The following is a 15,785-nucleotide window of genomic DNA, read 5'->3' on the forward strand; positions in this document are numbered from 1 at the left end:
TGGTGGTAAAGGATTGGAAATTGAGATGTCCATCAGTTAGGGAATGGCTGAACAAATTGTAGAGTACATGGATGTAATGGAATACTATTGTGTTATAAAAAATGATGAGCAAGCAGATTTCAGAAAAACCTGGAAAGATTTACAAGAATTGATGCAAAGTGAAATGAGCAGAACTAGGAAAACATTGAACAGAGTAAAAGCAACATTGGATGATGACCAAATATGAATGACTTAGCTATTCCCAGCACTACAATGATCCAAGACAATTCTGAAGGTCTCACAAGGAAAACTGTTACTCACATGCAGGGAAAAGTCTGAATGCAGATCAAAGACATACTATTTTCACTTTCTTCACTTTTTTCATGTTTTTTTCTTTTGATCTGTTTCTTCGCTTATAACATGACTAATATGGAAATATGTTTTACATGATTGCACATATATAGCCTACACCAAACTGCTCACCATCTTAGGTAAGGGAGGAAAGGGAGAGACGGACAAAATTTGGAACTCAAAATTTTCAAATGAATGCTACATTTTTTTCTTTATTTGTAATTAGAAAAAATACTATTTAAAAAACAAATAAAATGCAGAGGATTTCAAAGAAAAACAATTAGATTGAAATAACTTTTTTTAAAAACTAAGTTGACTGATTCCCCAAGTTAAGAACCTCTGAATTCAGCCTAAACTACCCCATCCCCCATTTTGAAGATGAAAGAGCCATCTAGATGGAGTAAATGATAAAATGACTTGCCCAAAATCAATCAAGTCTTTAGTGACAGAGATCAAATTAGAACCCAAATCCCATGACTCTCAGCTTTTGGATGTAAATCAGAAACAGATTCGAGTAAGTCTTAAAGAAAGCAAAAACTACAGATTCCTACTAACATTTTCTCAAGGAAATGTAGAATTTTAAAATAAAATCTTCACATTTGTTATGCTTTCTTGATTCTTTGTTTCTCTACTTTTTCTTACACACTAATTATGATTGATCCTTAGACTCAAGGTTTGCTTCAGGGAAAAATCTCCAAGATGCCAATCCATGGTAGAGAGAGAGCCTGGGTCACTATCCTTTTGTGGTAGCAGCAGGAGAAAGAGACCACAGACTTTTTATCTATGAGAATAAATGTCTTTGAAGACCCTGGGGAGAGGTGTGGCACAGATTCTCAGGATGGGGTTTCCTGACAGGTGCAGTCATGCAGACAGAACAACAGCCTTTTCTGGGCAGACCCAGAGCCTAGCCCAAGTCCCCAAGGCATAGCTAACCACCTATGCCCAAAGCCAGAAGAGGAGGCCAGGGTGGTGGGGGAGAAATAGACACGTGTCAAGGCAATGGTTTGGGGAAATACTGTGATGAATTAAGGCCAGTGGAAGACTGTAAATCAAGGGATGAGGCCAGAGAACTGCCAAGGGAAGGAAGTACCCTACTCCTCCCATCATCTCAGTGTCCTAAGAAAATCTACCATAGCCTCACACTACTTTCAGCTCCATCATTTATAGCCTGACTGCTGTCCAGCTTAATTATTCCTTTTAGCTTTGTCTCATACACATGCAAATCTGATAAATACACTATCTATGTCTATCCCAGTCACTGATAAACATGCTGAGCACTATAATGCCAAACACAGATTTCTGGGGCACAACTCTAAAGATCCCTTTCCATATTAAAAGCAAATCATGAAGCTGTGCTGTCTATACTCTACTCTAAGCTATCTTCTCCACTCCTTCCTTACCTGAAAATGGAACTTCACCTCTGGAGCAACTCTGAGCCTTCATAGGGTTGCTTTGGTTGTATCAGGCCTTTCTAGACATCAGTGTACGTCCCAGGACATCACCAGCCACATCACCAGTACCCTTTCACCTTATTTCTAGTTTCCCAGATCCCCTTTGTGTTTTCTTCTCTCTTGGAATGGAATTTCCTTGATGAGGACTCTCTTATTTGCTTTAAATTTTATCCTCAGTGCTTATCACAGTGCCTGACACTGTGTTTAAAAAATGTGCCATCTATCTATCCATCTATCTATCCATTCATCCATCCATCCATCCATCCATCCATCCATCCATCCATCCATCCATCTATCTTCCATCTATCATCCATCCATCCACCCATCCATCCATTCATCCATTCATCATTGGGTGTAATTATTCATCAAATTCTGAATTGACCTAACTATACTATTGCATAGGTTCTTCTTTTTGTCCACAAGGATATTATTAGGGATTTTGTCAAATGCTTTATTAAAATCTAGGTGAACATGATTTCAGAGGATCAGTGATGAAATATGCTACCTACCCCTCGACAAAGAAGTGATGAACTCAAGGTACAGAATGATGCATAGTTTTGTTTTTTTGACATGGTCAATATGGGGATTTGTTTTGTTTGACTATACATATTTATTACAAAGGTTTCATTTTTCCTTTCTTCTTTCCCTCTGAGGGGAGAGGTGTACAGAAATAAAGTTGATTTTTGTTGATTTAAATAAATTAAAATGAATTAATTGTTCTCTCTAGAGCCTGTAAAAAATAAAGTCTAGGTAAGCTATATTTTCTGAAGCTGCTTGATCTACTAGCTGAGTAAGCGTGTTGGAATACTGTGTTCAGTTCTGGAAACCATATATTAAGAACAAAGATAAACTAGAGAACATAGTAAAGAGACAGAGGAGGACAAACAGGGCAGTAAAAGGTCTCAGGATGTCATCAGAGGATCAACTGAAAGGACCTGAGAAAGAGATTAATCAGGGCTCTATGTCTCACCATGCTTCTATCATGATAGCTGGTCATATGTTTGAAAGTTAGTCACATGGAGAAGGGATTAGATTTGTTCCGGTTAGCCTCAGGGCAAAACCAGGAAAAGGGGGAAGGGAACCTACATATATGCCAAGCACTTTACAAATATTATCTCACTTGATCCTCACAAAAAACCTGGGAGCTAGATATTATTTCATTCCATTTTACAGTTGAGGAGGTAGACAGAGACTAAGTGACTTTCCCAGGATCATATAGCTAGTAAGTTTCTGAGGATGGATTTGAACTCAGGTCTTCCTGACTCCAGGCCCTGTGCTCTAGACATGGAGCCATCTCATTGCCTCAGTAAGAGCAATGTGTGTACATTGTATTTTTCTATTTCAGATCAACATTAGAGCAAACTTCCTACCATAGCAATCCCAAAGAAAAATGTGCTGTATCAAAGAAGAATTGGACTTATCAGAAGTCTTTAAGCAAAGGGTTGATGTCCTTGTATTGGGGACATTTTAAAGAGTATTCTTGTTCAGGTAGAGGATGGTCTCTGAGACCATCCTACTCTGGAATTTTATGATTCTATGAAGGCAGCCCAAAGGTCAGCACATCATCATTCAGGATAAGTAGCCAGGCCTTGTAGTAGAAAAACATACCTGCTAGTTTGTGCGAATCCATAGTCATATAATTTTACCTTTCAATTCCCCAATCAACTCGATGAGACTGTAAGTTAAAGATAAGTAAGTAGTCATTGGGCAGGGAACTTCCAAATCAAGAGTTCCTTACACAGATGAAATCAGAGGTATAGAGTACTTCACCCTCACCCCCAGAAAAACAAAGGTGACCCAAGCCAACAGTAACACCAAGAGCTGGAATCATCAAGCCAGGGCTCCTGGGATTGGGGAGAGCATGACTTCCAACAAATTTCATTTCCTCTCCACTGTTGGGAAAGTTGTCCTACTTCTCCCTAAAGCAAGAGGTGGGGTTCTGGTCTTAAGTCCCTTGAAGGCCTGAATATTTTCTTACTGTTTAGGGTGATTTAATCAAATACAGAAGGACTGCCCTTTTGCAACTTTTCATACAAATGGCTTAGGGGGTCTTCCCTCCCAGGAATGAGTTAAGTAGGAGTTGACTCCATGATAGGGACCAGATACATTTTGAATTCATCTCTATATTTTTCCTCTCTTCCTGATCAGACAATTTACCTCCCCACCCACTGACTCCATGTTTATGTATCCACCCAAAGACATTAAATCTTTTAGTCATGGAGAGAGGGATTTGGCTAATGGAAAGGGAAGGCTTCCATTTTCCTTCTTATCCTAATAATGTTTATTGTGCTTTTAGCCGTTCAGTCACTACAACTCTTTATGACCCCATTTGAAGTTTTCTTGGCAAAGATACTAAAATGGCTTGCCATTTCCTTTTACACTCATTTTTATAGACAAGAAAACTGAAGCAAACAAGGTAAAGTGACTTGTCCAGAGGAAAAGGAGTCTTCCTGACTCCAGGCTTGAAGTTCCATTCACTAAGTCACCCAGCTACCCTTTTTCTACCTACCTCAGATTGTTGTCACAACAAAGTACAGTATAATATAATCATAACTATATTATAAAGTCATAGTCTATATTATAGTTAAACATTCAGCATGTCCCAAAAATCCTAGTGCAGTTTTAAAACATTAATATCATAACGGTGCTAAGCTTTGGGGGATACTTGTATTTGAGAGGCAGTGTGCCATAGTGGATAAAAAGTCAGCCTCAGAATGAGCAAGGCTAGGTCCGAATAGCACTTTGACACATTATGTGACCTTGGCAAGTCACTTAACCTCTCAATGTTCCAACCAGTAATCTAAGCCTATAAATTGCAAAGAAAATGCCAACCTGTATTGACATAAAGTCTTCCTCTATGTATATATATAGGTATGTGTATACCTAGATACATATAGTATACACGTATTTGTTTATTTTTATGTATCCAGTTTGACCTTTATATGATGGACAATCCTCATCTATGTATGCATACACCTGTGTGTGATCCTCATATACACACACACACGTCTTCTACTAAAATCTTCTTCATATGATGAGCAATCTTCATACATACACATGTGTATGTATATACATAGGTCAGAGCCTCATATATACATGTGTAATACACATACATGTTTTCCGCTAAAGTCTTCTTCATATGATGGGCAGTCCTTATGTATGTACATGCAAGTATGTATATACATTCATACATGTATGGTCCTGATATATATGTGTGTATATATACATATACAAACACTTATAGTTATATACACAAACACATATATGTCTTCCAATAAAATCCTCCTCTGGTGAGTCTGGGTTCTCAAAGTTTGTGCTAATGGAACCAAGATGGAAAAACTTTGATTATGGTTCAGTGACCAACTCTAAATGCACCATATGAGGACTAGACAAGCTAAATTTTTGAGGAAGAAGTTTAGCCCAGATTGTCTATAGATGGAGACTTAGGCCATGGTAACTTTCCAAAAAGCATTTCTCAGTACCCCAAGCAATTCTTAGAGACTATGAGGTACAGGGCAGGTGCTAATCTTTATTGTTAGGAGTTTGGCATCCTGTACTAAAAAAAATGTCCTCTCTAAAACCATTTGCTGAGTAGAGGAGCTCCAATCTGCCTCAGTGCCCATACTAATGGATTGTGGAAGTATCCAAGTATATATTATTGTTCAGCCATTTTTCAGTTGCGTGTGATTCTTTGTGATTTCCTTTGGGGTTTTCTTGGCAAAAATACTGGAGTGGCTCACCATTTCCTTCTTCAGCTCATTTTACAGATAAGGAAATGGAGGCAAACAAGGTAAAATGACCTACCCAGAGTCATACAGCTAGTAAGTATCTGAGGCCAGATTTGAACCCAAGAAAATCAGTCTGCCTGACTGCAGGTCCAGCACTTTCCCGATCCAATATGCCACCCAACTGCCTGAATATATAAATTATATCTAAAATATAGATAATAATTATAATCTGCATAAGCCACCCCATAAATATAAGCTATTTTTAGTTTGTATACATATCTCAAATCACCAAGGCTAGTAGTTTCACGAATCAAATTCTGAGCTGATGGGAAAAAGCTTCCCCAGAGAGGCAGAGTTAAAGTGGAAAAATCATTCAAGCTAACACTGAAAAATATGTGTTCAAATCTTGACTGCCACTTACTATTTATGTGGTCTTGGCCAAGTCATTTCATTGGTCAAAATGTTAGTCTCCTCTTCTACAAAATAAAGGTAGCTAACTCATATACAAGTCAGAGTTGTTATGAGGTTCAAATGAGATAATGTCTGTGAAGCATTTTTATAAACTATAAATCACTACACAGTCATGAGATGGTAGTATCGCTACCACCATTATCAAGACCTCCCTCAGGAGCCATCAGCATATGTCTATCCAGAATGTACTGAAGGCATCAAGAAACCAAGGAATGAAATTGAATGTGCAATGAGGAACTTGATGAATTTCCAGGGTAAGTTCTTATACCTCGAGATGAAGAAAAAAGTGGCTCACATGCCTAGGCAAGGACGAAAAAGGAAAAATAGACCACCATGGCTGTGACATTTTTTTCTCACTACTGGTTCCCACAAACCTCTTCCCTCTCTATAACTATGAGAGGGAAGAGCTACTCACTCCGAAGCTAAGAATTGGACTAGAAAACAGGAGGCAGTGTGTTGTAGTGGGAAGAAAACTGGCTCTGCTTTCAAACCTCAGTTCAAATCCCAATCTGACCCCTTCTACCTGTGTGACCTTGGGCAAGTAATTTTCCCTTTATGAGCTTCAGCTTCCTTATCTGTAAAATAAGGAAGTTGGATTAAATGTTGTCTAAGATACCTCATAGCTCTAAATCTATGAATCCATCCAATCCTTTCAATTTTGCAATTCTTTGACTCCATGATATGTGGAGGAAAGCAGAGAGAGACGGAAGCCCATTAGTGCCTCTCCCCATTCCAACAAGTTCACAAAACAACAGTTTGCCTTGTGGCACAAAGACAGGCAGGGTGGAGCCCTTGGCAATCAGCCAGAAAGCAATCATAATTCAGCCATTTACAGTAAGTTCAGGTTTAAAACATATCCTGGACTCCACAGTAACTGCAATATGGAGGTTAGTCAGCAGGGAACTGGCTTCCTGTAATGCCTTCCCCAAGGCCATGTTTGGGGACTAGGACTTTGCTCCGATGTCAAGACCTAAGAATGTGACTGTGTGAGATTAGCAAGAAAATAATAGGTTCTGAAGCAACTGGAGTTTTTGGGTCATCCAGGTCATCCTTATTATCCTGTCACCTTGGGGTTCCAAAAGGGCCACTCAGAAATGTCTAAAACAGAGTCTCCCAACCTGTGACCTAGTGGAGTTTCTGATCAATTAATCAATCAGCACTTATTAAACACCATCTATGGGCTAACTGCTGGGCATACAAAAGCAAAGAATGAAAAAAATCCTTACTATCAAGGACCTGCCATGGTCCTCACTCTTTCTTGGCTCTCTGTGTTCCCTACTCCACAGTTCATCTGTGTTAGGGAACGTTAAATCAATCATTATAAAACATAGAAAAAGGAGAAAAAGCAGAATTGAAGAGTTTATTTATTTTTTTGTATTTTGCATAACCTTGGCATCTCCATATCCAAATGACTTCCAAGAATATCTTCAAGGAGCCTTCTTTTCCTCTTTCTCCTCCTACTTTTCCTCCTCTTCTCCTACTCCTCCTCTTTCTCTTCCTCCTCTTCTTTCTTCTCTCCTCTTCCTCTTTCTTCTCCTCATCCTTCTCCTTTGCCTCCTTTTCTTCCTTCTCTTTCCCCTTCTCCTATTTCTCTTCTTCCTTCTCTTTCTCCTCCTCCTCCTCCTCCTCCTCCTCCTTCTTCTTCTTCTTCTTCTTCTTCTTCTTCTTCTTTTTCTCCTTCTCCTTCTCCTTCTTTCCCCTCTTCCCCTCTTCCTCCTCCCCCACTGCCAGTAGAATCAACAAACGTCAATCAACAGCTATGCAGTATGCACTGATGATTCAAAGTAGCACAAAACGTGGTTCCTGCCTTTGAGGAGTTTTCAGTATACTTGGGGAGACAGAGCAAAGATATAAATAAATGTAGAACACAGCATGAGCCGAGTGCCCCAAAAAACAGGACAGATAATAGATGATAGGGGAATTTAGAGGAGGGAGTGATCACTAATACCTGGGACAGTTGAGGAAATCTTCCTGGAGGAAATGTGCCTTAAAAAACAATGCAAGTCTTGAAGAGGGATGGCATTTCATCCAGGAGGGGATGGGGGTGTGGAAAAGCCAAACAAAATCATGGAGGCAAGAATGGGATATAGAGGATTCAGGGAACAATGAGTAGATCTGATCTGTTGAAATAGAGGACTGAGAGGAAAGTATAGAAAAGGACTGGCATTGAAAAATGATAAAAGGAAAAGGGGGAGAGATTTTTGTGGAGGATACTGAATATCAGGCTAAAATGTTTGGATTTTATGGGGAGCCAGTGAAGAATTTTGAACAAAAGATAGAGGGGTAGAGGTGGCAATATATGCAAAATGGTGTTTAGGAAAATTTATATGGTATCGAGCATGGACTAGAAGGGACAGAAAATAGGGAAAGGGAGACCAGCTAAAACAGCATTTCTGTCATGCAAGCTTGTAGTAATGACAGCATAGACCATCGAGATGTCAGTAGGGTTGGAATGAAAGGAGATGCAAGAGATGTGAAGAAAGAATAAATAGAGCTTGGTGACTAGCTGAATGTGGAGGAGAGAGAAGAAGCAAGATTGAGGTTTTGAGTCTAGGCAACTAGAGGAATGATAGTAGGACAGAAATTTTCTCCCTTTTCCTCTTAAAAAGCACTTTCATTAGAACAGAGACAGATTAGGTAGATAGATAGAAAGAAAGGTGGATAGGTAGGCAGATGCCTCTTGATTTTATATCAGATATTTTTTGTTTTCTCCACCCCCCCCCCCCACATACATACCCAATGAGAAAGATAAACAAAAACCTCTAACACAGTAGATGTCTGATAGTGCATACATCGTAGCACACCCATAGTTCTCCACTTCTCCAACAAGAGGATGATGAGAGCACCTTAGCATATTGTTCTTTCCCTTCTTTCTGAAGAGAGAAAGACTAGCACTGGAGCTAATTACTTCCACTTCACCCCCTCCTCCAATAGATAGGGTTCATGGTATCTATTAAAGAAAATGAGTCATTTATCTTCTTTCACCCAGCTAGTAAATGACAGGACCAGAACTAGAAACCTGATCTCCTGACTTCTACTACAGTGCTTTTACCACTACCCTACACTACTTGTCACTGTACTACTATATATCTATATATAAATATAGAAGCATATATAAAATGAATGTATATGTATGTATACACATATACATATGCATATATATGTGTATATGTATACACATATACATATGCATATATATACATGTGTACACACACATATTTGTGTGTGTGTTGGATTGGAGTATATCAATTTATAGAGCATCCTATAGTCAAATTCTACAATGTGAGTGTTTACGAAAATGTGACTACAAGGGCCATCCCAAAGAACATGTGCTGAGCTCTTCTGGCTGCTTCCAGCCTACCATATGTCTCAGTGTTGAAGGACCTGAATGTTTTGAAATGTTTTGATCCTGTCATTACAGCAAAGAATGTCTGCATGGAGAGGATAGATCACTAAACCAGGAAGAGCTATCCACTCAATAGTTCTTCTCCCTCCCCCAGCTTCTTTCTCTTTATCTCTCTGTCTCTGTCAGTATCTGCCAGTCTCTGTCTGTCTCTGTTGGCTTCTCTGTTGATATCTCTCTCTCTCTGTGTCTCTCTGCCTCTGTCTCTCTCTCTGTTTCTTTGTGTGTGTCTCTCTGTCTCTGTCTCTGTCTGACTCTCTCTCTATTGGTTTCTTTCTGTCTCTCTGTTTCTTTGTGTATGTCTCTGACAGTTTCTGTCTCTCTTTATGTCTCTGTGCCTCTACTCCTCTCTCTCTCTCTCTCTCTCTCTCTCTCTCTCTCTCTCTCTCTCTCTCTCTCTCTCTCCCTCTCTCACTTTGTTTTCCTTCAAATTTTTGGAACATGAACGATTGGAGAAAGATGGACTTCCTTGCTCCAACCTGGACAGAAAAGGCAAACTGGTCACACATGGCTGCCTGCTGACCAAGTCGTGTTCAAGATTAGACCTCAGAGACCTGACTGCCCCTTCTGCTTTGTATTTCCTGCTTGTAGCCAAGCAGCAGCTCTGAGATGGACATTGTTAACCTTAGCAGCAACCACGTGAGTTTGAGAGGTCAGAGGCTCCTGAGTTCCTCAGCTGGTGCCAGTTCTACCATGTGATAAACACCCTACATCGGCTAGAGCACTTCTCAGAAAAGGATAAACCTAAGTCCTGACAGAATGCCAAAACATGGCCTTTGAAGTAATTGTTGGCCCTCATGGAACCAAAATGAAGTTGAAATGATTGCTGTGTGATGTTATGAAATAATTCATATATGTTTTCCATCTCCAGGGAGAGCTGACAGACTCAGAGTCAGAATGAAGCATACTTTTTTCCTTTCAGGCATGGCTAATGTGGGAGTTTGTTCTGCTAGACTATATGTATCTGTAACCAGGTTTGTTTTTCTTGTCTTTTCAATGGCTGAGGGAGAGGAAGAAATTAGAACAGAAATTTTTTTAAACTGAATTTTTTTAAAAAAGAAACAGTTCATGCTTTGATGCTTTGTGATTTGAGATGTTTTATGATTCTATGTTTCAGATTTGCATGAGCAAAAGGAAAAGTGAAGATATGTCGGGAAGAAAATAAAGTTAGTGGGAGATTAGAAATGGAGAAAAAAGAAAAAGTAAGAAGCAGGCATTAAGCAGTAATGGGAATGAGAGGTAAATGGGCTGCCCAGGCTGGGTGGGAAAAGGGAGGAGGGGGAACAGGACAAAGTAAGAGGGAGAGAGAGAAGGAAGAGAAAGGAGAAAGACCTTCCACCTTGGATTCCAAATAGTTCAAGGATCTATTTTTGCCACTGATCAGTCTTAGGTATCTTTCATCTTATTTATATGCTAGGGTTTAAGTATGAATCTCCTGAGAGGACATAATAGGAGCTATGCTACACTGTCTCCTTTTGTAAATCTTTGGCAACGACTGCTTTGGAATCTTGTATTGTAGAATTTCTTTTGTGTTGAGGAAATAAATAGACATTCTATATCTCCTCTACCTTGTACTTTGAGTACCCTTCCACTAGGCCTTTTGGGGACACCTGAGACATGAGCCAAATCTAAACTTTGTAATTTCTCCTAGGGCTCTGAGGCACAAGTGTAAAAAGTCAAAAAGTATTATAAAAAGAGACTGATTCAGTTCTAGGATGACTGAGTTCAGTTGTGTTTCAGAGCTAAGGACCCTTAGTACAGAGAGAGAGAATGAGTGCTTCACCCCCCTGGGACTCAGTATTGGTCATGTGTCATTGTTACATTTACATGCGTATATGTACATATATGTGTGCATGCATAAACTGAAGTTGGGACCCCCATGTGTCTTCTCTATGAAGTCCTCTCAAAGCATACAAATCAAGTAAATTCAAGCAACACCTATGCAACCAACATACTATGCATGCACATAGCAGTTCCATGTGCAAACTACTTTGTAAAGCATTGGGGATGCAAAGATGAAAAAAAAAATTGCACAGACCCTGCCAGAAAGCTTACATTCTATAACAGGATGAAGGGATTGATTTAGGGGAGTTGGGGGAAAATACATGCTGCATATAGATGAATAGACGAGAAGGTGGGGACAAAGAAGAGATTCAAGACAAAATGTTCTAATTAGATGACAGGGAGAACACTTTCAACAGGTGGACCTAGAATCAGGAAGAGTTGAGTTCAAACCTGGTCTCAGACACTAGTTGTGTGATCCTAGGCAAGTCACTGTCTGCCTCAGTTTCTTCATCTGTAAAATGGGGATAAAAACAGCACCTGTCTCCGGGGTTGTGGTGAGTACATAATGAGATCTTATTTCTAAAGTGCTTGTAAACCTTAAAGTGCTATATAAATGCTAGCTATTATTAACAAGGGGACACCCTGAGGATGTGGCATCTCAGCTGAGTTTCAGGGTAGATAAGGGTCTTGAAAGGTAGGTATGAAGAAGAAGTATATACTCCAAGATTGGCAGGCAAGGCAAACACAGCCTATGCAAATATTAGGAGGCAGAAAATGGCATGTCAAGTTTGGGGAACAGATGGGACCTTGTTATCAAGAGCCCAGAATTCCTTTCCTTTTCCTCTGTAGTCTTTTCACAGGAAGGGTAGAGTTTGGAGAGGAACTCTCATTTCATCTCAAGCATTAAGGCCAAGTCCTCTGTGGTCACCCCTCTTCTTCCCAGTTGCCCATTGGCTCTAACTTGACCCAAGTCTTTTGCCTCCAGCCTCCCCAGGAAAGATTTGGAATGTACTAATAATAGTAACAACTCTAAAGGGTTTAATCGAAATCCTATTGTTCCTATGACATATAATTATATTTGGCTTTCATCTTCCTGGTTGACTGACTCTCTAACTCTGTCTCCCAGTCAGTCAAAAATACACATGCTTGGAGATTTGATTTCTTTCTCTGCCTTGCCATACCCCATCCACCTCCTCTCACCCCCACCCCTAGAGAAGAAATAACAGGTATCTTTGAGTTGTTTTTTTGTTTATAGGAGAGAGGAAGGGTTTGGTAATCACTATAGAGGAAAAGGGAGGATCCACTGGGAAGAAAAAAACTGTTAATGGGATATTAGAAACAGAGAAAAGATGAAATAATACATAACAGGAAACAAGAGGAGAAAGAGAAAAAAAGAAAAAGGGAGAGAGAGAGAGAGAGAGAGAGAGAGAGAGAGAGAGAGAGAGAGAGAGAGAGAGAGAGAGAGAGAGAGCTTTGCACCCTAGACCTTTGTGCAAAGATGCATTTTTGCCACTGAATATTCTTAGGTATCTTTCATTTTCTTTGTGTTCTAGGATTGGAAGCTGCATCCAGTGGTGAAATAATTCTTTTCTTTATGTATTCCTTAGGTCAGCAGTTCTCAATGTGTGGTCTGGGGACCCCTAAAGGTCCTTAATTCCTATTCAGGGAATCTTTGAAGTCAAAGCTATTTTCATAATAATATTAAGACATTTTAATTTATAAAACGCTAAATATTGATAAATAAACCCCACAAAAACAAAAAATCTTGGGACAATGATCATAATTAATTTTTAAATTCAATTTTATTTTATATTCCAAATTCCCTTCCTGTCTCTACCCCTCCTGCTCCCTCACCTAATGAGAAAGCAAGAAAAATAAAACCCATTACTACTATGTACAAATTTCCACATTAGACATCCTTTCCCTACCCCACCTCCCCCCCACCTCCCAAAAGCAAGAAAAAGCAAAAAAGAGAAAAAATTCCTTCAATCTGTATTCTGAGCCCATTAGCTCTCTATCTGAATGTAGATAGCATGCTTCATCATGAGTCCTTTGGAACTGTGGTGGGTCATTGTGTTAATCAGTGCTACGAAGTCTTTTAAAACTGATTATCTTTACAATACTGCTGTTATTGTATAAATCATTCTCCTGTTTCTGCTCACTTCACTTTGCATCAGTTCACACAAGTCTTCCCAGGTTTTTCTGAAACGATTCCCTTCAACATTTCTTACAACGCAATAGCATTCCATCACATTAACATAACATAATCTATTCTGCCATTCCCCAGTGGCACCACAAAAAGAGTTACTATAAAAATTTTTTGTACACAGGCTCTCATTAATTTTTTCTTTTTCTAAAACAATTATTATTTATTTATTTTAACATTCATTTTTAAAATTTTGAGTTCCAAATTCTTTTATTTTGCAGATGAGGAAACTAGGAGCCAAGGAGGATAAATGACTATGGTCAGAAGTAGGATCTGAAAGCAGGTTTTTTCGTTGCAGAATCACTGTACCTCACTGTTTCCTATTCAACTAACTCCTCATGGGACTACCCTTAAACCATCCCATGCATTTTTCTTTCCTCTTCTATAAATCTTCCTTCCTCTGAAAGGAAATTTAGCATATTCTTGACTTTTAGGACACTTTTGCTTACTGACACATTTTTATCAGTTTTCTGGCACCCACACCTTGACGGAGTTTACAGTTGGAGGTCTGGTAAGGTAGAACATCTTGGCACCTTCTCAGACTCCAAACAAACCACTATAGAATCCCAAGAAGTTAATCAAATCTGAAAGAGGGGCAAATATTGTCACAGATCCACATACTTGGGACAAAAGACTAATTTGTTTGATATTCCAAGTATACCAAAGAAATGATCTCTAAGCAGGTAAGAAAAAACTGGTCAAGTGGCATGTGCAGGTTGAGATTGAGAAAAGGCTAGTAAAGAAGGCCTAGCTCTGAAATTAACTGGAAAATTTGCAAGATAAGCTGGATACCTTTCCTACACTTGAAAAAGGACAAAAGAAAAGGATAAGTACCTAAAATAAAAGTTAGCTCTAATAATTAGTTAACCAGATTAATCAATTAAAAGCAAACATGCTTTGGGTACCACTATATTTTCTGACCAGGTGAAGGCTCTGTCTGCATCTTTCTTTTAAGGGTGTTTCTTATAAAAAAAAAAAGAAGAAGAAAGAAACTCTCAGACCCGTTTAAATTTTCACATCATCCCTCTTCATAAATTTGACATTCCTTGAAAACCATTTTGCCTTTGTATTATATATTATTGATTATAATAAAGCCAGGGAAAGAGATATGATAACCAAAGGAATATTCATTTAGAATATCATCTTATTTGTACAGTCTTACAAAGGATAATGATGGAAGATTATTTGAGGCAAAAAGCAATGGAGGGGAAAACTTGTTTGCAAAAAGTTTTGTGAAAGACTCAAGTAAGTAAAGTCATAGGATCATAGATTTAGAGATGAAGGGATTTTTTAGTCATGTAGCCTAATTGATTATTTTACAGATGGGCAAAATGAGACCCAAGGAGAATAGGTAAATCATTTGTTAACAGACTATTGTGAATCAGAAACATTTCTACCCTCAGGAAGTTTACATTCTATGAAAACAGCATGCACACATAAAAAACAAAAACAAGGTAACCTATAGGGTAGAAGCACTAGCAATTGGTAGGTCTAAGACAAGCTTAGTGGAGAAGGTGGTACTTGAACTGAGCTTTAAAGAAAACTAAGAATTCTAAGTGATAGGGGTAATAAAAGAATGGAGGAGACAGTATATGAAAAAGCACAGAAAAATTGTACAAATTGTACACATTTTCCAAGGTTGCACAATTAGCAAGTGGCTGATCCAGGATTTGAACCTGAGGCCTTTGGGTCCAAATCTAATGGTTTTTTTGTTTTGTTTTGTTTTTTTGTGACATGTCTTAAGTTCATTTAAGAATGGAAATGGCTGGGCAACAGAGGAGAAAAAATTGAAAAGATCAGTAAATATTATTACAAGAAACTCTTCTCTATCAACGTCAATGGAATTACCACATTTGGATTCAAACATCAAAGTTTCTGATATATTCCATGAAGAAATGGAGGTAGCACTGAAGAAAACAAAGATAGAAAGACAGCTAGATTAGCCTAGATGTAGCTTGGTGACAAAATGGAAAGAATGCTGGGCCTGGAGTCAGGAAGACCTGAGTTCAAATCCAGTCTCAGACATTTGCTAGCTGTGTGACCCTGAGCAAGTCACTTAACCTTAGTTTCCTCATCTGTAAAATGGGGATTAAAGAACTTACCTCCCAGTGTTGTTATGATGATCAAATGAGACCACAGCTGAAAAGTTCTTAGCACAGTGCTCAGCACATAGTAAGTACTATACAAATCTTAATTATTATTAGACCAAGGATACACTGAAGAGGTTTATGGTGGAAGCAACATGTTTTTGAAAGCATTGAGGGATTCTCAAGGTATCTGAAGAAAGAGAGGATGACCTGCTTCTAGCTGTTTTCTGTTTCCTTGATTTCACCTTAGTCAGACTGGTGAGAAGAGGAGAGGAGAGGAGAGAAGAGACATTGTCAGTGATTAAATAGGAATGTGGATGAATC

Source organism: Notamacropus eugenii, chromosome 2 (assembly GCF_028372415.1).
Source record: "Notamacropus eugenii isolate mMacEug1 chromosome 2, mMacEug1.pri_v2, whole genome shotgun sequence".
NCBI classification, from domain to species: domain Eukaryota; kingdom Metazoa; phylum Chordata; class Mammalia; order Diprotodontia; family Macropodidae; genus Notamacropus; species Notamacropus eugenii.